Here is a 24,528-nt window from a genome sequence, read left to right on the forward strand (position 1 = left end):
TACGCCATGAAGGACTGAAATCCTACAGTGCCCGCAAGGTCCCCCTGCTCAAGAAAGCACATGTACAGGCCCATCAGAAGTTTGCTAATGAACATCTGTATGCTTCAGAGAAGAAGGGCACTGAAGGTTTGAGTTACCAAACATCGGCCTTGAAACCTTAATAACTTGGAGAGGATCTGCAAAGAGGAGTGGGACTAAATACCTCCTAAAATGTGTGCAAACCTGGGGACCAACTACAAGAAAGGTCTGACCTCTGTGATTGCCAACAAGGGTTTTGCCACCAAGTACTAAGTCATGTTTTGCGAAGGGCTCAAATACTTATTTAACTCATTAAGATGCAAATAAATGTATAACTTTTTTTAAATGCATTTTTTCCGGATTTTTGGTTGTTATTGTCTCTCACTGTTAAAAATAAACCTACCATTAAAATTATAGACTGATCATTTCTTTGTTAGTGGGCAAACGTACAAAATCAGCAGAGGATCAAATACTTTTTTCCCTCAGAGTACTTTATTGTTGTGTGTAATGTGCATGGTACAGCAACTCTGTGAACAATCGAGTATTGGATTTTTTTGAAAATAAACAGTCTCATTGCACATCCTTACACTTTTGTAGAGGAGGGACACAAAGGGGTCATGTTGTATTTATTTCCAAAGTATTCAATTGAAGCAAGAGGCCCAATTCAACTTAAAGAAATTGTTGTTTGGTCTAAGTTTGCTCACCTTAACTGCAAGGTTCTCCTTTTGCAAGATCTTCCCATCCATTCTCAGCACTTAGTCCTTTAAACTATGCCATAGAGTGCCACAAGAAACACAAGAAAACAAAGAAGGGCGCACCGACCTAGCGCATTATCCTCAATAGTATGGCTTTATTAATAAATCATAAAAATGGCTACTCACAAACAGAAGTTAAAAATTATCATATCAGACTCGATCGCTTCAGTGTCAGGAATAGTCCATGTCCATAGTCCTGTTGAGATGACAGCTGACCCATTTTGAAAGGCTTAGCCTCTTCCTCAGGGCTCTGAGGAAGAGGCTAAGCCTCAAAATGTTTGTGTGTAGCCATTTTTATGATTTGTTAATAAAGCCATACTATTGAGGATAATGCGCTAGGTGGGTGCGCCCTTCTTTGTTTTCTTGTGTTTGTAGTACTGTTGGACTACCCCAGTCCTTTTGGGCAGCAAGACTCTAGCCATCCGAGACGCCATATGTGAGTCCCGTGGGAAGTGCGGTCGGGGAGCTTGGATTCTAAGCGCAGGAGAAAGGTGGCATCACCATATTGTTATGGAGTGCCACAAGGCCTGATTAGCAGACAGTGCCAGCTCTCCTGTTAGAAATCCTCAACAACACATATTTCAAGAAATTATACAAAAAACATTATTAACGTTGTTATTGTTATATTATTTTAGCTTGAGTAACTCCACTTTTGTTGAGAAATCCATGCAAGAATTTTGAGAAAAGTTGGTGCAGATTCGTACCTGTTTCTGCTCCGAAGATATAGCTGTTTTGTCCTGTGCAGACTGATTCCTGAATGGGAGGGTATGTGTTCATTATAATCAGTGGGGCACTCTTGGTGTTCTGATGAGAAAAGTTGCAGGGTCTGCATTGTTTTAGAAGTAGTTAGAGTATCTCACCAAAATAAAATTTCATTTGCAGAGGATGCCTAAAATGTGACTTGTATCTTAGTGCAGACTTCTGGAAAAATCAGTGAGCCAATCACAAAAACAGGAAATTACATCTTTGGAGGCGGTCTGTACACTAAAGTTGTACAGAAGGCCTGCAGGAAAGATCCTCTTTAACCACTTGCCGACCAGCTGTCATAGTTATACTGCAGCAGGTCGGCTCTGTCATGTGAAACGACATACCTGTACGTCACTTTGTGAGACAGCTAGTAGGGGGGGGGGGGCACGTGCCGATTGCCCACAGGGGGTGCCAATCAATGGGGAACCTGCGATCGAACCCCGTGGAGACAGAACGGCGGTCTGCTGATGTAAACAAGGCAGACCGCTGTTCTGTCAGTGATGAACACAGGGATCCTGTGTGCCTCTTATTTAGGAGCACAGGTCTGTGTGTTTATCCAGCAAGCCCATCCCCCACACAGTTAGAAAGCACCCTCTAGGGATTCACTTAACCCTTTGATTGCCCCTGGTGTAACACCTTCCCTGCCAGTGTAACAGAGCCTATTTTTAGCACTGATTACTGTAGTAATGTCACTGCCCCCCCCCCCCCCCCCCAAAAGTGTCAAAAATGTCAGTTAGGTGTCTGATCTGTCTGGCGCAATATCACAGTCCCACTAAAAATCGCTGATTCTGCTACATGCGTTTGGTAAAAAAAATCCGAAAGTTATAGCGTCTACAAAATATGTTATCTATATTTAAAAATTGATCAATCTTGATGCACTGTTCTCATTTCTTAAGGCCCCAAAATGCCAGGACAGTACAAATAACCCGCAAATTACCCCTTTTGGTAAGAGGCATAGCAAGTTATTTTAGGCCTCTTACACACGATACTCCTGTTTGAGCATCTCCTTTTTCAGCCGTATTTTTCAGTCGTAAATTTGTCTCATTAAAATGTGCGCATTTTTGGGCATTTGCGTGCATATGCATTTGCGCAAATTTGTCTTTTCACGCAAATGTTTTCTCACGTTTTTGTAAAATATGCAAATTAGCATTTTTCAGATCAACAGTATGTTTGTGTGCCTTCATTTGTGCGCAATAGCGCACATTTGCACACATTTGCGTGCATTAGGCGTAAATTACTGTCCAAAAATGTAGATTTTTCGATTTTGTTCTTACTGAAGAATACATGGCGCTCATTTACGCGCCTGTGTGCATAGGCATATTACAATTAATAGGCTGTATTTTAGCTCAGAAAAAAAAAGCTGTACTGAGCTTTTTTAAGCTGAAGTGTGCGAGAGGCCATAAGGTACAGATTATTTTTGTCAAAATGTTTTGGAAAATGAAGAAATTAAATAAAATGTGTTTTTTACATATCATATGACTGGGGTGGCGGTGATCAGGGATACTGACTTGTGACAGTATGTAAAAGGAAAAAAAAATATTAAATTTTCTAAACTTTTTTCTTTTTAATGCTATTTGTTGTTTTTTTACATCCTGTCATCAGATTAGCTCAGTATCACCATAGTGACACTGTACTACTCTGGGGGTTTTTTTTTTACACACTTTTATTATTTATACAGTGATTACCACTGTATAAGCAATAGTTGTAATAATTTTAGCTGTCATGAATGGGTTAACCATTAATGAACAGCTTGCTCATAGTTATGATCTGTGATTGGCTAAGCTAATCATATGGTACAGGTAGCCAGGTACCATGTGATTGCTTTGGGCCAATCACAGATCACAACAGTAAGCAAGCTGTTCATAAATGGAAAGCCATTCATGACAGATTGCTGGCATTATTATTATGTGATCACAATGACCCGGTGGACACAGTGGTAACAGGGGGAGAGCACTGCATACTCCTAACCCTGAAGAGACCAGATCATGTATATATATATATATATATATATATGACTGAGCCTGCCCTGCCCCACTGTATCTGCAGGAGCAGGGCGGCAAGTGGTTAAGTATTAACTTGACTCTAAGGCCCCATGCACACAAGGGCGTCAGAAAAAACGAGCTGCAAAGCTATTTCTGATGCCAGGAAAAAGCGGCGTCAAAAACGCGCCTTTAGCATCATTTCGCATTGGCGTCAATGTGCGTTTAGGCGCATCGGCGCATAGCAGTGTTTTTAAATAAACACAACCCTCTTCTATTTGTAACCAATCACATTTTTCACATTTTAAAAAACGCCTGATGCTGATATACAGCGTTAAGCTGCGTTTAGGCGCGTTTAGCAGCGTCAGACGTTTTTACAGCTTAACGCTGCTGCTCCTGAACGCACTGGCCCTGGGTTTTTTTTGCAGCTTAAAAACGCCTATGCCACTTGGAGCTTCTAAAATCCTGTGTGTGCATGAGACCATAGAATAACATGGAGGGGCATTTTTAAGCTGCAAAAAAAAACGTCTGACGCTCCTAACAGCAGCTGCAAAAATGCCCTGTGTGCATGGGATCTAATCGTTAACTTACCCCCTCCCATCCTGCAAGTTTTTTTTTTTTTTGGTTTGGTTTTTGTAGTACTTTAGCAGACATTGCGGGAAGTCTTTTTGATGTTAATTTTCAATAATGGACTATAGGTACTGATAAGGGAAGTCTATGGTATTATTGCCCCTATAGGGGTAATCGAAGCTCTATGTGGACTTATGGTCTTTTGGTCCTATATATGCTGTTATTATTATTATTATTATTATTATTATTGATGTTATTATATATGAATTGTTTTTTATGTTATTATTGTATTGTCATTTTTAAAAATCATAATAAAGAAATATTGAAATATATATATATATATATATATATATATATATATATATATATATATGATTTTCTTTACTGTATAAAAAAAATAGTTTTTTTGGCTAGGCTTCAGGAAGTACATGAGTGGCCTACACCCACAGAAAGGACATTATTTAACTTGAGGGTCACCATACATGTTACAATCTGACAGTACAATCTTTGTACAGTCGACTTTAGATTTACCAAAACTATGTAATCAGATTGGTATAACATTTTTATTAACTGATCTGAACACTGGTGTATTCTTTTCTGTAGGCCCATGGACACAACTGGGTAAAAGATCAGTAAACTTGTGCTGCATCCAGATTCATAAAAAAAAAAAAGAAAAAGAAAGAAAACAAAAATCTGTATTTGACATCCTGCACATGAATCATATTTTATGCTCATAAACGTTTGTGCAAATGTCTGCATGCATATGGAGTACAGCATAAATGTACTCTAATGGTGAAAACACTGCATTTATGCAGCCCTAAAAATGTTCTTTATGGTGATAATGCTTATTGTGGTTCTAGAACACAAATATTACAGCTGTGTAGATAACTCAAAAAACTATAATGAATATTGTATACAGTACTACTGATCTTGTAATTAACTGCATAAAAAATGTTTATTGTTACTACTGAAAAACTAATAAAAATATAGAAATAGAAATCCATTATCACATAGCATTTATTAAATTTTACTCTTTAACCTTTTAACCACTTTACCACCGGAGGATTTTGCTGTCTTCCGTCCAGGCCACTTTTTGCGATTCGGCGCTGTGCGAATTCAACTGACAATTGCGCGGTCGTGCGACGCCGTACCCAAACAAAATTTACGTCCTTTTTTTCCCACAAACAGAGCTTTCTTTTGGTGGTATTTGATCACCTGTGCGATTTTTACTTTTTGCGCTATAAACAAAAAAAGAGCGTTTATTTTGAAAAAATAACAATATTTTTAACATTTTTTTATATGAAATTCCCCCCAAAAAAGATGTAAAAACCAATTTTTTAAAAAAATTTTGGCCAATTTGTTTTCTGCTACCTATGTTTGGTAAAAAAAATCACAATAAGCGTATTTTGATTGGTTTGCGCAAAAGTTATTGCGTTTACTAACAAAGGGAAAGATTTCTGTCATTTTTGGTGTTTTTTTTTTTAACTCGTAATGGCGGCGATCTGCGATTTTTTTTGTGGGACTGCGACATTGCGGCGGACAGATCGGACCCTTGACTGACATTTTTGACACTTTTGGGGGTACCAGTGACATTACTGCAGTAATCAGTGCTATATATATGCACTGTTACTGTAAAAATGACACTGGCAGGGAAGGGGTTAATTTTATTGGAGAGGGAGGGGTTAATGTATGCCTGGTGCTTACTGACGTGTAGGGGGGGAGGTGACTGAGTGAGTCATGGGCAGATCGGATGTCCAGCTATGCTGAACAGTCCGATCTGTCACTCCCTGTCACTATGGAGATCCGCCCGCTTGTGTTTACACAGGCGGGCGAATCTCCACACTAGATCCCCGGCGATCGGGGCAGAGCAGCGGCGCAGTAGTATTACCGTACTCAGACGGCAAGTGGTTAAAAGACAATTATAGCAAAAAAAATAAAAAATCATATTCTTTTAAAAGCATGTGGTGAATACATACTGTGAATAGATATAGTATTTAATATATGAATTCCTAATTTTACATACATTAGATTAAAGAAAACCAGAAGCCATGTAGAGTGAATCCCCTGCATGTATTGTATTCAATAATATTTGTGTTTGCCTGGATGCATAGTCTTTTTGCATATATTACCTTTATATAATAATATATAATATAAGATATGACAAAAAAATGAAATATTTACAAATATTTTTTCTTTATGAGCTAGGTCTGTGGTCTCCAAACTGCGGCCGGGGGCCAGGTGTACCCATTGTAGCAGTATCTGACAGTTAGGTCTGCTCTGTGTGCTCAGTGTGTGATTATTTGGGTCTAGATAGTGTTTCACACTGGTCCAATAGGGAGGGGCATGTTGGACAGTGGGAGGAAACCTGACCAATGGGTATACAGGCTTTGATACAGTCCCAGTGATTGGCAGAGATCGGCTGTCTCAGTGCATTATGGGATACTGTATAAAAGCCAGGAACACATGTGCTTCAGGGTCTTTGGCTGGAGAGCAGAGTCCCGGAGGCAGGGTGGCAGCTGCCTTCTCCTCTGTAGCAGTGGCACGCGGTCACAGGCGGTCGGCCTGGGGACCAGAGGAATGGAGCCGAACCCAGAGGTCCAGGAGCTTACTGAGTGGGGAGACCCTAGAAAAACAGTATAGAGAGTACAGAGGCTAGTGTCAAAGGGCCTGACCTGAGGGAGACCATCCCAAAAGTGGGATAGTCAGTGGACGGGTATCAGCAGTCTAGAAAGGGGATATTGAGGAGAATGTCCAGAAGAGAAATGTAGTTCACCAAGTCTTCTGGCAAGAGACTTAAACCCAAATCTACCTAAGTGGCAATGTGGATCAGCAGTCTGGCTGCATAGTCAGAGAGGAGTCCTCGTAACTTGGGAATTGTTCATTTGGAGTATCCCGCTATTCCCTTTTCCCATCCCTATTTAAAGTAAAACACTAAAAAACAACTACATACCCCTGGACTGACCATTGACTGAGCCAAAAAGTAAAGTGTTAATCTGTAAACACCAGTGTTGCTAACGGTAACCCAGGGGGACCCGAGAGTGTATTATCCAGCAGTCCTCAAAGGGGCAGTACTACAAGTCTAAAAAATAAAGACTTGATGAATGTTTATGAATAGTTCAGTTGCTACAAAAAAAGGGCTCCACATTAAGTTTTTTCTTTATTATCTATTATTGGTTATTGTTATACATATTTCTACTCCACCAGGGGGGTGACATCTTTATTGTTTAATATTTAGCGATTTTTTTTCTAATAAAAATGTTAGAATCGATAACATTCGAAACAGTTGAATTGTAAATTTAGAAATTTTTTTTTTCGATTTAAATGCGGCAAAGTGAACAAACTAAAGAAAAATCCTTATCAAATGATTACAATGACTCTTTAAATCATCGTTGGGTTGACAAAAACAGCATTATTTCGAAATGGTACTCTAATAACACACACGGTTTTTGATTTCTGAAATATGTTTACAGTTGGAATTCGAATTCTATGTAAAATTTGATTTGAATTTCAGAAATTCGGACAAATTTTGTTTCCTTATTCAGAGCATTCGGTAAACTTTTTTTGTACTCTAATTTGGATATTCGGACATAGCCAAATCATAAAAAATGTGTCCGAATATTTATGCCAAATGAAATGAACTGCCCATGTCTAAAAACTAATACACACGCCACATATACCTAGCCAAAAAAAAAGTTGCCACCAAAAAAAAAGGTCACACACTCTAATATCTCGTTAGCTTTGATTTTGGCACGCATTCGCTGTGGCATTGTTTCCATAAGCTTTTGCAACGTCACAAGATTTATTTCCATCAAGTATTGCATGAATTTTTCACAAAGATATTGTATTGAAGATGGGAGAGTCGGACCTCTGCGCAAAGCCTTCTCCAGCACATCCCAAAGATTCTCAATGGGGTTAGGTTCTGGACTCTGTGGTGGCCAATCCATGTGTGAAAATGAGGTCTCATGCTTCACAATTTGAACCCGATGAATCCTGGCATTGTCATCTTGGTATATGCCCGTCCCATCAGGGAAGAAAAAATCCATTAATGGAATAACCTGGTCATTCAGTATATTCAGGTTGTCAGCTCTTTGGGCGGTATCAGGACAATATCCCCCTGGACAACATCCCCCTGGACAACATCCCCCCGGACAATATCCCCCCGGGACAACATCTCCAGGGCAATATCCCCCGGGACAATATCCCCCCGGAAAACATCCCCCTGGACATAGGGTTAGGGTTAGAGGGGGGATATTGTCCGGGGGGATATTGTCCAGGGAGGATATTGTCCGGGGGGATGTTATCCAGGGGGGATATTGTCCGGGGGGATGTTGTCCAGGGGGGATATTGTCCGGGGGGATAATGTCCGGGGATATTGTCCGGGGGGATATTGTCCTAGAATCCTTTGGGCACATGCAGTTGCTATCCAATAGGATAGTTACTGCATGCTTAGTTTAGTTAGTTGCTTAGTTAATTCCAGTTGGCGACATTTTTTTGGCCAGGTGTGTATAAGGATTAGTAAGCCTCAATATAATACATTTTGTTCTGAGCTTAATAGATTTGGTTTGGATAGACTTGACAGTTTTTTTTTTTTTTACTGTATGTGTCCTGATTGAGAGATTCTCCTTCACTTTCTGTCCCACAGACACAACAGAATGTGGAAATAGGTCTAGCCTAAGAAATAGGAAATGCCACCAGAACATTTGCCTGTAATGAAAGATTGTTCTTCAACTCCTGTTCCAATGACAGCTGTAACATTTAGATTTCCCATCACTTTCTCTCCCACTGACAATGGTCACCAGGACAAACAGAAAAGGAGGATTTCCCCAGCAGGGGTACAGAAAGCAATAAAAACCTGATTGGCATTTAAACACTCTCCACATTCTAAAGAAATAGGTGTCTGAAAATACATTAAGTGGCACAGAAGTGAAAAAGTAAAGATTTGCAAAGTGGTATAGGGAACATCTAGAAATGCTGATTGTGCCTAAACAGTACCCTGGAAGCTTACCATTTGTCTGGAACACCTCCTGAAAATAGTAGTACACTTCCTAGTATGTCAGGGGGTGTCTAAGCAGTCCTGTGCCTACCCATAGCTGTATATCTGCAGTCTGAGGTCTAAGGTACTGCTGTCTCTAGCTGCTAGTCTTAGGAGATTTGTAGTGAGACTTAATGGGGTCAATACAGTGATGGTCACTGTTGTTCTTGCCGGAGGATCTGACATCCTGCCTCTAACAAGACGGCTGACCACATATAGATGGAGTGCAGAACAATACAGTAATGGGAAAAGATTAGCTGCAGGGAGTCCACAGACAATACTGGCAACTAGTCTTTTGTCCTCTGCCTGCATTTTTTTATAGACTTCCAAAGTTCAGTTCCTCTTGCTTTAGTTTTAAAAATTCACTAATTTACAGAACTTTAAATCTCAAGCTCAAATGACACACATGTACTGTTAATAGTGAGGATAGCTACTCGCCTCCATTTTTTTTTGCACTCTATTAGGACCGGTTCATACCTTAAGCGGCCCACGTTGCAGTGTGATTCCTGTGCGACTGCTGGGCGATCACATAAAAAGTAATGCATGCATTACTTTTCAAAAACGCACTGGGATAATACACAGCAGAAGCCGATCTGCGGGTGCTGGGCACTCAATGTCCTCTGGCACCCGACGATTGTCGGTAAACAAAGCCGATCCCCATTCAGATGGGGGGGGAGGGGGGGATGGATTCTGTGTCTCTGCAAAGCAGGGACTAGAATCCATCTCTTCCCCTAGTAAAAGCACCACATACAGTAAACACAAACACAGGCTAGGCACAGTTAACCCTTTGATCACCCTACATGTTAACCCCTTCCCAGCCAGTGTCATTAGTACAGTGACAGTGCATATTTTTAGCACTGATCACTGTATTAATGTCACTGCAAAGTGTCAAAAGTGTCAGCTAGTGTCAAAATGTCTGCTGCAATATTGCAGTCCTGTTATAATGAGATGACTGGATTTCATTTTAAAAATTTGGTCAACTTATTATAGCAGGACTGCAATATGTTTTTATATATTTATATATTTTTTTAATTGGCAAATGGCACAAGACTACATAATACACAGCGTGCTGGGTACAGGACTGCATAATATACAGAGCGCTGGGTACAGGCAGTGCTGTATTTTGGCCTAGGCCAACAAGGCCCAGGCCTAGGGCAGCACTTTGCAGAGGGGCAGCAAAAAAGCCACCCCCTCCACCTGAGACTATTGGCCACTGATTGCTAGAGCCACCTCTCTCACCCTCTCTCTCTCTATCATCCCTCTCTCATCCCCCCTCTCTCACTTTCTCTCTCTCATCCCCCTCTCTCTCTCCTTCAATTTTGGAGGGAGTCACATCCATTAAAAAAGGAGTGAGGCAAATTTACATGGGGGGGCGCCCAATTTTAGTCTTGCCTAGGGCAGCACAAAACCAAAATACACCACTGGGTACTGGACTGCATAATATACAAAGTGCTGGGTACAGGACTACATAATACACAGAGTGCTGGGTACAGGACTACATAATACACAGAGCTCTGGGTACAGGACTATCTAATAAACAGAACTCTGGGCACAGGACTGCATAATACACAGAGCATTGGGTACAGGATTGCATAATACATAGAGCTCCTTGTACAGGACTATATAATACACAGAGCACTGGGCACAGGACTACATAATACACAGAGCACTGGGCACAGGACTACATAATATACCGAGCGTTGGGTACAGGACTACATAATACACAGAACTCTGGGCACAGGACTGCATAATATACAGAGCGCTGGGCAAAGGACTGCATAATACACAGAGTGCAGGGCACAGAACTGCATAATACACAGAGTGCAGGGCACAGGACCGCATAATACACAGAGCGCTGGGCACAGGACCGCATAATATACAGAGCGCAGGGCACAGGACTGCATAATATACAGAGCGCTGGGCAAAGGACTGCATAATATACAGGAGGGTGTTGAGCATAGAGTACAGGGTTCAGAGGTTTGCTATAAACAGAGGACACTTCTGCCCCACATCCATAGCTCACCTCTGCACCCTTCTCACAGATTATCTCTGTAGCCACCTGTTAGCCCTTCCCCCACAACAGCTAAACTCTCCATTTCTTCATGCAGCTGGATTAGCTCTGACCCCCTGTTCCCCCATTGCCCTCACCTCACCTGTGTACAAACAGACCCCCCCCCCCCCAATTTGCTCACCTCCCGTTCTCAGCCCTCCACACAGTAAATTTTTGGCTCTGCCTCTCCTCGACTGAACAGCAGCAGGAGCGGCAGTGAGATCGTCCAGCAGGGGACGTCGGCATCCGAGCCACCAGGCTGTTTCTTAGCCAGCATGGGATGCCCTCTCTTCATTAATTCAGCATTGAATGCGGGGACAAAAATGGGGACAGACTTGGTCGGGAGACAATGTCTTCAGTCCAGGGACTGTCCCCAGACACCAGGGATGTCTGGTCACCCTATGCTATAAGTCCCTGTTTTCCGTCATTACTAATATAAAAAAATAAAAATAAAAAATTCCATTAAATATATCCCATAGTTTCTAGACGCTATATACGACTATTGAGAATTTTTTTCTTTTTACCAAAAACTTGTAGCAAAATACATATTGGCCTAACTTTATGAAGAAATTCGATTTTTTACATTTTTCTTATTGGATATGTTTTATAGCAGAAGGTAAAAAAATATTGTTTTCTTTTTCCAAAATTGTCGGTCTTTTTTTATGCGCAAAAAATAAAAACCGCAGTGGTGATCAAACACCTTCAAAAGAATGCTCTATTTGTGGGGAAAAAAATTACATAAATTGTATTTGTGTACAGCAGGGGTCTCCAAACTATGGCCCTCCAGTTGTTCGGGAACTACAATTCCCATCATGCCTAGTCATGTCTGTGAATGTCAGAGTTTTACAATGCCTCATATGATGTGTAGTGCTGCAACAGCTGGAGGGCCATAGTTTGAGGATCCCTGGTGTACAGTGTCGCACGAATGCACAATTTTTAGGTAAAGTAATGCAGTGCCATATCGCACAAAAATGGCCTGGTCAGGAAGTGGGGAAAATCTTCCAGAGGTCAAGTAATTAATTAATCCCATTAAGCTTGAGGCACCTGTATCTGGGGTGTACCCTGTATAATTTTTTAAAATAAATTGTTAAAAAAAGATTTAACCACTTTGCCACTGCTCACTAGAGCTCTACTGCGGCAAAGTGGTTCGTTATCGTCTGGCGACGTAGACCTACGTCGCCAGACACTCCCCTTTCTCCGGAGGCTCGCTCCCGCTGTATTCAGTCACAGCGGGAGTCGGGCCAGGGGAGCGATCGCCGCTGCTCTTCCCCGATCGTCGGGGAATCGAGTCTGGAGATCCGCCCGCTTGTGTAAACAGAGCGGGCGGATCTCCTAAGTGACAGGCAGGGTCAGATTGCAGGGTTTAGCATAGCTGAACCTGCGATCTGTCCTTGTGTCACTCAGTCACCTCCCCCACACATGTCAGTAAGCACCAGGCATACATTAACCCCTCCCTCTCCAATAAAATTAACCCCTTCCCTGCCAGTGTCATTTTTACAGTAACAGTGCATATGTATAGCTCTGATTACTGTAGTAATGTCACTGGTACCCCCAAAAGTGTCAAAAATGTCAGTCAAGGGTCCGATCTGTCCGCCGCAATGTCGCAGTCCCGCAAAAAAAATCGCAGATCGCCGCCATTACTCGTTAAAAAAAAAACACCAAAAATGACAGAAATCTTTCCCTTAGTTAGTAAACGCAATAACTTTTGCGCAAACCAATCAAAATATGCTTGTTGTGATTTTTTTTTTACCAAACATAGGTAACAGAAAACAAATTAGCCCAAAATTTTAAGAAATTTTGATTTTTACATTTTTGGGGGGGGGGGGGGGGGATTTCATATAAAAAAATGTGAAAAATATTGCTATTTTTTCAAAATTTACGTTTTTTTTGTTTATAGCGCAAAAAGTAAAAATCGCACATGTGATCAAATACCACCAAAAGAAAGCTCTGTTTGTGGGAAAAAATGGACGTAAATTTCGTTTGGCTACGGCGTTGCATGGCCGCGCAATTGTCAGTTAAATTCGCACAGTGCCGAATCGCAAAAAGTGGCCCAGACGTAAGACAGCAAAATCCTCCGGTGGTAAAGTGGTTAAAAAAGTTTATAACAATTTAATTTTATAAAAATCTAAAGCTTAAAAAAAATGACCTAAACCATTATATATTCCCTTAAAATGACATATCATGGTTTTTCACTCTGCAGGTCAGCATTTGATTATGGTTGGCAACTGGACATTTAGTCGAAATGTAGAGTCTGCACGGCGATGGATAAATGAATAGCATAGTGTCAGGTCAGCTGGCATCGGAATGAAATAACACTGACATTTTTTGCATAGAAGCTCAGCACTGTTACTGAGGCGAGAAGGCTGTGCCACTCATCATTTTCTATCACAGCGTGTAAAAGCTTCAGTGATAAAACAATCAGTGCATAAAGTATTATGGTACAGCGGAGCTCGGAATATTCCCATTTACAATCCTGTATTTCCTCTGCTCACTTAAACAAACCTGTCTGAATATTATCATTGTGCACTGAACGCCGGGCTACAGTAAGTGTGTGAATTATGAATTATCTTTCATTTCACTTGTGTACCTCTGCTGTCTCATGGATTCATGAATTACATCATTACTCATTTAATGCCACTTTGGTCACTGAACAAAACATTTATTTCTTAGTGATGACAAGTGTGCAATCTTATGTTGCTTTACATTTCATACTTTACCGTCTTCCCAATAAAATAAACTTGCTTTTCAAGAAAAGCCACTATAATTCATCCATGTGAAGCTGTTTCATCTGTCTATCACAGCTTGTCACTTACAGATACACCACACTGACATCTTTACCCGCTATCCGGCTACATTCCATGGACTTGTATCATAGATCATAGAAGTACAAAAATATTCTGAAGGCACATTCAAAAGAGACCTTTTCTGCTTGAAGGGAATAGAGTTTATAGTCTTATGGGTTCAAAAGTTTTTGTTGCCAACAGGGCCGGGACAAGGGGTGGGCAGGAGGGGAGCTGCCCTGGGCGCAATGGTTTATTGCAGGGATGGGGGGTTCCCTGACCCTAACCCTAAAGGGAAGGGGGGTGCAGTTTGGCATCTTTGCCCTGGGTGCTGGATGACCTTGTCCCGGCACTGGTTGTCAATACCCGGTGCTTGATGAGGTAATAATGACATTCCAGGGGTTACATGATGTTATAAAATAGGTAAGGCATTAGTGTTATGGTCCTTTCACACGGGCTTTCCGCCTGGTGGACTCCATTTTGCTCAGCGGGGGATCAATCCGCCGATCCCCGCTCAGGGCCGGCCCTACCATGAGTCCCACTGGGTTCACTGGACCCAGGCAGCACTTGGAGAGTGGCAGCAAATTGCCTCCCAAGATTTATTTTTACAGCAGTTTTGTGTGTCATCAGTTTGTGGTGCGTTACAGGTGGCATTTCCCCATCTCATACTGCCGCCCATAGTGCAAACTGATAAGTATGAGGAGGCATAGTGTCTCCTCCTGGGAACTTCCCTCACGTGATTGTGGTGTGAGCAATGACCTCAGACATCAGTGCACTCCATCTCATGCAGGGCAGGTTCAATCTTCTAGGGCGGTGGGCACTGCAGACACAGGAGTGGACATGAGGACTGAGCACAGACAGTGGGAGTTTGGTGGACCGGTCCAGTAGTGAGTTATGGAAGAAGATAACAGTATACATAATATTTTCTAAAGGTTATATTTATATAAAATAATGGATGTGGGGGCCTTTTGTTGGGCGTGTTTTTTTTTTTTTTTGGGGGGGCGCAGCATTTTATTCTTGGGCCCAGGCAGCACAATGTCTTGGGCCAGCCCTGCCCCCGCTGAGCAGGCAGATGACAGCTCTGTCTCTGCTTACTTTGCAGAGATGGAGCTGTCAGATTCTCACTCTCCTCTATGGGAGATCGGATGAAAACGGAGCGCCTGTCCTTTTTCATCCGATCCTATCTGATCCGATCCGTCAGACGGATGCAAAATAGGGTTCCCATCTGTCTGGATTTCACAAACCACATCGGATCAGAGAGCAGCTGGTTTCAGCGGAGATGTCACCGCTGCCCCATAGAGATACATGGAGCATCCGATCAGGTCTGCCTGAAAAGCTGACAGACAGACCTGATCAGAAAGCCCGTGTAAAAGGGGCCTTAAAGTGGGTGTAAACCCTTAGATACACTATATTACCAAAAGCATTGGGACACCTGCCTTTACACGCACATTAACTTTATTGGCATCCCAGTCTTAGTCCATAGGGTTCAATATTGAGTTGGCCCACCCTTTGCAGCTATAACAGCTTCAAGGGGTGTGTTTCTTCCCTCCAATCAGTTCTCAGAACTCTCCCCACTGACATTTGTAATGTGTAACTTCAGCTCCTGCCCCCTGCTTTCTGAAAGTTCAGACAACCTGTATAAACAGAAAAGCAGAGGAACAAAGCAGCACGCAGAAATTACCCTTAGTGCTCTTAATTGAAACAAGTACACACTATACTGTAGAGGGATATGCTTTGTTCATATTTCATGTCTGAGGTTTACAGCCACTTAACCACAAGACTGGAAGGATTTTTCCCCTTAATGACCAGGCCCTATTTTACGATTCGGCACTGCGTTACTTTAATGGACAATTGTGCGGTTGTGCGACACTGTACCTAAATTAAATTTACGTCCTTTTTTTCCCACAAATAGAGCTTTCTTTTGGTGGTATTTGATCACCTGTGCAAGTTTTTTTTTTTTTTGTCCTATAAACAAAAAAAGAGCGACAATTTTAAAAAAAAAAAAACAATATTTTTCACATTCTGCTATATGACATTCTCAAAAAAAATTTAAAAATCAAAATTGTTTAACATTTTAGACCAATTTGTTTTCTGCTACATATTTTTGGTAAAAAAATAATCGCAATAAGCGTATTTTGATTGGTTTGCGCAAAATTTATCGTGTCTACTTACTACGGGAAAGATTTATGTCATTTTTATTGTTTTTTTTTTTTTTTTTACTTGTAATGGCGGCAATCTGCAATCTTTTGCGCGGGACTGCGGACCGATTGGACCCCTGACTGACATTTTTGACACTTTTGGGGGGAACACTGATATTACTACAGTAATCAGTGCTAAAAATATGCACTGCTACTGTAATAATGACACTGTCAGGGAAGGGGTTAATACTATGGGTGATCAAGGGGTTAAATGTGAGCCTAGGGGAGTGATTCTAACTGTGTGGGGGGGGGGGGTGGCTTCTGAAATGACCCTAGAGACATGTGATCCTATATAGAAGGATCACATGATCTCGATGATCATTTCAGGGAGAATGACGGTCGGCTGTGTTTACAACAGCTGACCGTCCTTCTCTCTCAGCGGGGAACGATCGTGGGTTTCAGGCGGCAATCGGATTTGAATTTCTTCAAAGATACAATGGATCTGGGTAGGTGTCTGCTTTTATTACATACTCATACTAAAGTTCTCCAGGAAAGTTATACCTTAAACAAAAAAGAGTTTAACCACTTCTGGACCAGAAGGTTTTACCCCTTAATGACCAGGCCATTTTTTGCAATTCGGCACTGCGTTACTTTAACGGACAATTGCACCGATGCTGTACCCAGATTGATTGCCTTTTACCCCACAAATAGAGCTTTCTTTTGGTGGTATTTGATCACCTCTGCGATTTTTATTTTTTGCGCTATAAACAAAAAAAGAGTGACAATTCTGGAAACAAAACAAAAAAAAAAAATAAACAATATTTTTTACTTTCTGCTATATTCCCAATAAAAAAATTAAAATCAAGTTTTTTCATAATTTTAGGCCAATTTGTATTCCGTCACATATTTTTAGTGAAAAAAATCCCAATAAGTGTATATTGATTGGTTTGCGCAAAAGTTATCGCGTCTATAAACTAGGGGAAAGATTTACGTCATTTTTATTAATTTATTTATTTATTACTAGTAATGGTGGCAATCAGCGATTTTTAGTGGGACTGCAACATTGCGGCGGACAGATCGAACACCTAACTGACATTTTTGACACTTTTGGGGGGACCAGTGACATTACTACAGTAATCAGTGTTAAAAATATGCACTGTTTCTGTACGAATGACACTGGCAGGGAAGGGATTAACACCAGGGGCGATCAAAGGGTTAAATGTGTCCCTAGGGGGGTGCTTTCTAACTGTGTGGGGAATGTACTTATGGAATGAGCACATGGACCTGTGTTCCTAAATAGGAGGAACACAGCAATGAACCACTGTGTTCATTGCTGACAGAACAGCGGTCTGCCATATTTACAACAGCAGACCGCCGTTCTGTCTCCACGGGGATCGGCCCCGCAGATCGGCTTCCCCTGTGGCGAATGGCGCGCTTGCCCCTACTCACGGTCCCACGAAGCGACGTATAGTTACGTAGTTTCGCGAGACGGAGCCGACCTGCCGCAGTATATGTACTGCTGGCAGTCGGCAAGTGGTTAAATACTAATATCTCCTGCCAAACACTGCACTATTCATGAGAAATACCCCCTTCCCCAAGTCTACTGGGAAAACTGACCCTTCCCAGCGATGTTGATCTTCTTGGTCCATTGCTGATTTCACTGGTTACTCCTGCTGACCTCCATATCACTACTATCTCTTGTAGTGGATGGAATCAGAGGGGGGGGACCAGTGAGAGCTGCAGGGGACCAAGCAGATCAACACTACACTAGGGCCTGCTCATACCAGAATGAGGTGCAGGAAACCACCCCAAACACACCTCCAAGATGACCAATGCCTTGCTAAAGAAGCTGAGGGTAAAGGTGATGGACTGGCCAAGCATGTCTCTAGACCTAAACCCTATTGAACATCTGTGAGGAATCCTCAAACAGAAGTTGGAGGAGTGCAAGGTCTCTAACATCCACCAGCTCCGCAATGCCGTCATGGAGGAGTGGAAGAGGACTCCAGTGCAACCTGTGAAGCTCTGGTGAACTCCATGCCCAAGAGGGTTAAGGCAGTGCTGGAAAATAATGGTGGCCACACAAAATATTGACACTTTGGGCCCAATTTGGACATTGTCACTTAGGGGTGTGCTCACTTTTGTTGCCAGCGATTTAAACATTAGTGGCTGCGTGATGAGTTATTTTGAGGTGACAGTAAATGTACACTGTTATACAAGCTGTACACTCACTACTTTACATTGTAGCAAAGTTTCATTTCTTCAGTGTTGCCACATGAAAAGATATTATAAAATATTTACAAAAATCTGAGGGGTGTACTTTAAATGGCTCATCATCCATTCACATCAGTTTACATGCACATCCATCATCATCCATTTTTTTAAACCGAGCAAAGCTCTATTTTTCTTCCGTTTAAAAAAACGGATTGGATGAAAACCGGATGTAAAAACTGACAAATGGTCAGTTTTTCATCCGTTTTTGCATTGATAGTAAATGTAAAAAAACTGATGCGCACTGATGAAAAACTGATGAATACTTCATCCATTTTGACGTGACTGAACTAATGAAATGAACGGTCCACATGTGTGAAAGGGGCCTAAAAGATATTGTTGTATAATAAAGATCGCTTCCCTGAAAGGATTAATTCACCTTTATTGTAAACACCACATGGTCACTTGTACCTACAGGTAAGCTTCTAATAAAGCTTACCTGTAGGTACAATGAATATCTCCTAAACCTGAACCGTTCAGGAGATATTCTCTATTTCTGCAGCCGGTGATGTTACCGGCGCAGGCGCACAGCACTCAGGAGTCAGGAGTATGACTTAATCGTGGCTCAGCCATTTAAATGGCTACATGAACCTAGAATGAAGACTGGGTGAAGATGGAAGCCCTATCGGTGGTGACAGCGTGCTGCTGGAGGGCTTCTTTTAAAGGTAAGTCGCTCATAATGTGCTGGTATGCAATGCATACTAGAACATTATGTCATTACCTTGCAGGGGGACTTGCTGTCCCCTTTTTAAAATGATCACATCTCTGATGTGCAAGGACAGACCAACTGTTGGGTGCACCTCAATAACAAACATTCAGCTACGAGAACTCAGACTACCTAACTACGCATGAGTAGTCTGTTCTCTCTCACAGCAGTGGCTAGGCTCAGTAGAGAGAGAGAGAGTGCAGACTGCGCATGGTTAGGAAAGCAAAATGCTTGTTTGTTAAAGGGGTTGTAAAGTCAGAAAGTTTTTTTATCTTTGCATTAAGATAAAACGCCTTCTGTGTGTAGCAGTCCCCCTGAGCCCCAATAACACTTACCTGAGCCTGCTCTTTATCCAACAGTGTCCACGAGTGCTTCACCAGTCCGGGACTCTCTCCTGGTTGGCTGAGACACAGCAGCGGTTCCATTGACTCCCACTGCTGTCAACCAAACTCAATTAGCCAATCAGAAGAGAGGGGGCGGGGCCGAATGGCAGCTCGGCTCGGGTGCCCCCATAGAAAGCTGCTTGCCATGGGGGCACTTAACAGAACGGAGGAACCAGGAGCAGCGAAGAGGGACCCGGGAAGAGGAGGATCTGGGCTGCTCTGTGCAAAACCAACTGCACAGGGCAGGTAAGTATAACATGTTTGTTTTTTTCATAGAAAGAAAATCTGAGACTTTACAATCACTTTAAGTGCTGGGGCTGTGCATACAATGACAGGGTGTAGAGGAGGAACCCATAGTAGAAGCAGCTTCTAAAGTAAGCAATACTTTTAAAAATGGAAGACAGCAAAAATGCCATTAAAGGTAAACTAACACTTGAAGCCTGGCCAGAAAACCTCCAATGAGAGGGATTCTTTACACCCTGCGCAGAATCTAGGACATGACAACTGTTTGAAGTAGCACCAGCATCTACGTAACAATCCCTCTCTCTCTGACTGACAACCACGCATTGCCCCTTCCCTGTCAGAGCAGTGGCTTAGATGCTGGCACCCGAGGGTTCCCATGTTCTAGATTTGCGTAGGACACAGTGGATCTCTTTCTCAGCTGAAGATTTCTGGCCAGCCTTCACAGAAACCACTCTGGCCTTACAGAAATTTCTAAAGTAAGCTAATTTATTTCTCTACTGAGCAAAGTGTTATAAACTACTGGGGCTTTTAATTGCATAGCAAATTTGAATACAATGGTGAACTAACCTTTTAAGCATGCTTTGCATACCTACATATTCTTCCCTGCCAACTCAGTCCACATGTGATGTGACAGTACTGAAACAAAAATGACAAAGAAGGCTGAGTGCTGAACCCCAACACAAGTATGCAAACTGTAACCACTGCTAGGTGCAGAGCCAGATGCATAGCTAGGTTTGGACAGCCTTAAAAGTGGCCACTGGGGTAGCGGGTACAGTACTTGAAACTGGGAACTTAGGCACTGGGTACTGCATAGCAAACGTTACATGCTCCGCTATACCTAGGTGGGCCAGATATCTGAGGATGGTCTGGCAACAGACCAGAACACTGAGGATATGCGGGGAGGATAAGTATTGGATGTTTGAAGTCCTGTCTGTAAATTGAACTCATTAATTGGCCCAGTAGGGGCAAAGTACAAGTTCACTTTAATATTAACTGAGTGGGTACAGTCAGATTGACAGGGTGATCATAAATTCAGCTTGCAGACATTTCTTTCAATTTATAGATGACTCATTGCACAATATGTCCTGATGATTTCTGCACTGTAGGACCTGCAGAGTATGCGAGCAGGCTGAAGTGGACTAAAAGAGAGCTTAAAAGCCCTTCATTATGCATTCTAATAAAATGCTGTCTTCATGAAATCAGTATTAAAAAAAAGGTGTTTGCATACTCACGGCTGCTTGGCACAGGCAAAATAGTTTCACTGGAAAGGTTTTATCATTCATCAGATTGTACCTTGTGGCTTACATCTTAGCTTTCTTTGCCAAGTCAAAGATTTTTTTATTTTGAGAGAGCGAGTGGAGGTGCTGTTACATCAGCATATACATCACTCCAGAGCAGCAGAATTTTATTATCTCACAGCTGTTGTGATCTGAGGATGTATTTCTGCAATAGCAGAATGTTGTTTTCTTGGCTTCAAAATTTACAGGTCGATTGGCTAATTTAAAGTCCCCCATAGGCAAAATGAATAGTGTTGTATATAGTGTTGGGCGAACGGTTCGGGCCAAGCATAAGTTCAGTCTGAATATTGGCTGTTCCCCCGTTCGGTGAACACTCGAATCACCAAGGAGTTCAACCCTTTGTTTAGCCCGCCGAATGCCCCACAATGCACTGCGTGCCACACAGTGTATTCTAAGCCCTGATTGGCTGAAGCAATGAAGGCTTTGCCCAATCAGGGCACAGAGCACTGTCAGAGCCATGATTTGAGAAAGTAATGATGACTGTACCCAATCATGGTTCATTGCTCATAGATCCACCCCACACTATAAAAGGTTCCTTCCCAGAGCAGCCATTTGCAGTGTGATGTTGGAGTGAAGATAGAGAGAACAGGGCTCCGTTCATTGCTATTGTGATCCTATTGTAAGTGTAGAGTGTTAGTGTAATGTAAATATAGTGATAGTGCAGCGCCAGTGCAATGCGACTCTCCTTTTTTACCTTAGTGTCAGTGGAGTGAGTCAGGGCAGTTTTAGTGCAGTATATTGAAGTGGGTCAGTGTCGTGTGTCAGGGCAGTTTTACTGCAGTATATTGAAGTGTGGCAGTATAGTGTGTCAGGGCATTTTTACAGCAGTATATTGTAGTCAGTGGCGGCTGGTGAAGTTTTAAGATGGGGGGTGCAAGACCCCGCCCTTCCATTTTGACTCCTCCCATTTCTCAGAAGCCCCACCCCTTATATACTCCACCCATTTTGTTCCCTGTATTTTGCTTGCGTGAACCAATTCTCCCAATATATCACATATTAAGGGGTTCATCAGTACTAGAATATCCCATAATAGGGAACAGGGGCCCTATTATGGGATATACTGTGGGATACATGGACTGAGAGTGGCACAAACCCCACAGTACAGACCCCCCCAGCACAAACCCCTCAGGCACAAACCCCGCACAAAAAACTCAAGCACAAACCCCACAGTACAGGCCCTCTAGCATAAACCCCACAGTACATGCCCCCTTCAATATAGTGACCAGTATAAATGCCCCCTTTCAATGTAGTGACCAGCATACATGTCCCCAATGCAGTGACCAGTATACATGTCCCCAATGCAGAGCTATGCGTACGTGCCTCCAATGCAGTGACCACCAGTGTACATGTCCCCAATGCAGAGATATGCGTGCGTGCCTCCAATGGAGTGACCACCAGCGTACATGTCCCCAATGCAGAGCTATGCGTGCGTGCCTCCAGTGCAGCCAGTGACCCCCAGTATACATGTCCCCCAATGCAGAGCTATGCGTGCGTGCCTCCAGTGCAGCCAGTGACCACCAGTATACATGTCCCCCAATGCAGAGCTATGCATGCGTGCCTCCAATGCAGCCAGTGACCACCAGTATACATGTCCCCCAATGCAGAGCTATGCGTGCGTGCCTCCAGTGCAGCCAGTGACCACCAGTATACATGTTCCCCAATGCAGAGCTATGCGTGCGTGCCTCCAGTGCAGCCAGTGACCACCAGTATACATGTCCCCCAATGCAGAGCTATGCGTGCGTGCCTCTAGTGCAGCCAGTGACCACCAGTATACATGTCCCCCAATGCAGAGCTATGCGTGCGTGCCTCTAGTGCAGCCAGTGACCACCAGTATACATGTCTCCCAATGCAGAGCTATGCGTGCGTGCCTCCAGTGCAGCCAGTGACCACCAGTATACGTCCCCCAATGCAGAGCTATGCGTGCGTGCCTCCAATGCAGCCAGTGTCCACCAGTATACGTCCCCCCAATGCAGAGCTATGCGTGCGTGCCTCCAGTGCAGCCAGTGACCACCAGTATACGTCCCCCCAATGCAGAGTTATGCGTGTGTGCCTCCAGTGACCACCAGTATATGTCCCCCAATGCAGAGCTATGCGTGCGTGCCTCAAGTGCAGCCAGTGACCACCAGTATACGTCCCCCCAATGCAGAGTTATGCGTGTGTGCCTCCAGTGACCACCAGTATACGTCCCCCCAATGCAGAGCTATGCATGCATGCCCGACAGAGCAGTGCACTTACCTGGAGGCTGGAGCCCTGTGAGTCACGGCGGCTTCTCCCTCTCCTCTTCTCCGGTCTCCTCTTCTCCGGTCTCCTCTCTGCTCTGCTCTGCTCTCTGCAAAGCCGGTGCCGCCGTCACTCCCGCCGTGACCGTCCGTCCACCGCGTCCAGTGTCCACTCCAGTCGGTGCGGCAGCGTGACTAACGCACGTGACGTCATCGGGGTCACCGTCAGCATGGGGCCATGGGATGTCCTGGATGATGATTGGTCCTGGCTGTAGACTGGACCAATCACAGTCAGGATATCAGGAAAGTGGGGGTGTCCAAGCGCAATGACTTGCGCCCAGGTTACGCCCCAAGAAGGCAGCCAATCTGCGCCTCTTCTGGGTCGTAAACCCCCCCCCCCCATAGCCACCACATAGGCCGGTGTAGCAGCGAACACAATTTTTTTTTTCAAAACTTTATTTGTTCTTTTTGTAATTTTTTTTTCTTTTTTTTAGGAGTAGGGGGGCGGCGCCCTGGCACCCCCTATGCATGGGCCGCCACTGATTGTAATGTGTCAATGCCCTTTTACTGTATTATATTGTAGTGCGTCAGTGCAATTTTACTGCATTATGTTGTAGTGCATCAGTGCACTTTTACTGCAGTATATTGTATTGCGTCAGTGCACTTTGACAAGGGCACTGAGGCTGTACAATATACTGCAGTATATTGTAGTGTGTCAGTGCACTTTTACTGCATTATATTGTAGTGCTTTAATGCACGTTTACTTTAGTATATTGTACTGCGTCAGTGCACTTTTACAGCAGGATATTGTAGTGCATCAGTGCACTTTTACTGCATCAGTGCACTTATATTCAATTATATTGTAGTGTGTCAGTGCACTTTTACTGAAGTATATTGTAATGTGTCAGTGCAGTTTTACTGCAGTAAATTGTAGTGTGCAAGTGCAGTTTTACTACAGTATATTGTACTGCGTCAGTGAGTATACTACAGTGCGTCACTGCAGTTTTACTGCAGTATATTGTAGTGTGTCAGCAGAGTGTGTCTGTATCACGTACCTGGTGGAGACCAAACTGTAGAGGGGGCTTCTCTTGCACCTCCTGTCCAACACCCCTGATAGAGATGACAGACGGTGTAGGACACAGAGTGGCACGAGGGCCGGTATAGCAGGTGATGTCTTGGCAGAAGACTGATGGCTGTGGATCACCGGATGAACACCTGAAACTGGAACTCGGTGATGCTGGATGAGAAGGCAGGAGCGAAATCGGAACACAAGCCAAGGGGTTGTCAACAGCCGGACAGCACGGGTACAGGAACGTGAGGCAGAAGCGGAGTCAGGATACAA

The sequence above is a fragment of the Pelophylax lessonae genome (genome assembly GCF_965119305.1).
Source record: "Pelophylax lessonae genome assembly, chromosome: 2".
Taxonomy (NCBI): Eukaryota; Metazoa; Chordata; class Amphibia; order Anura; family Ranidae; genus Pelophylax; species Pelophylax lessonae.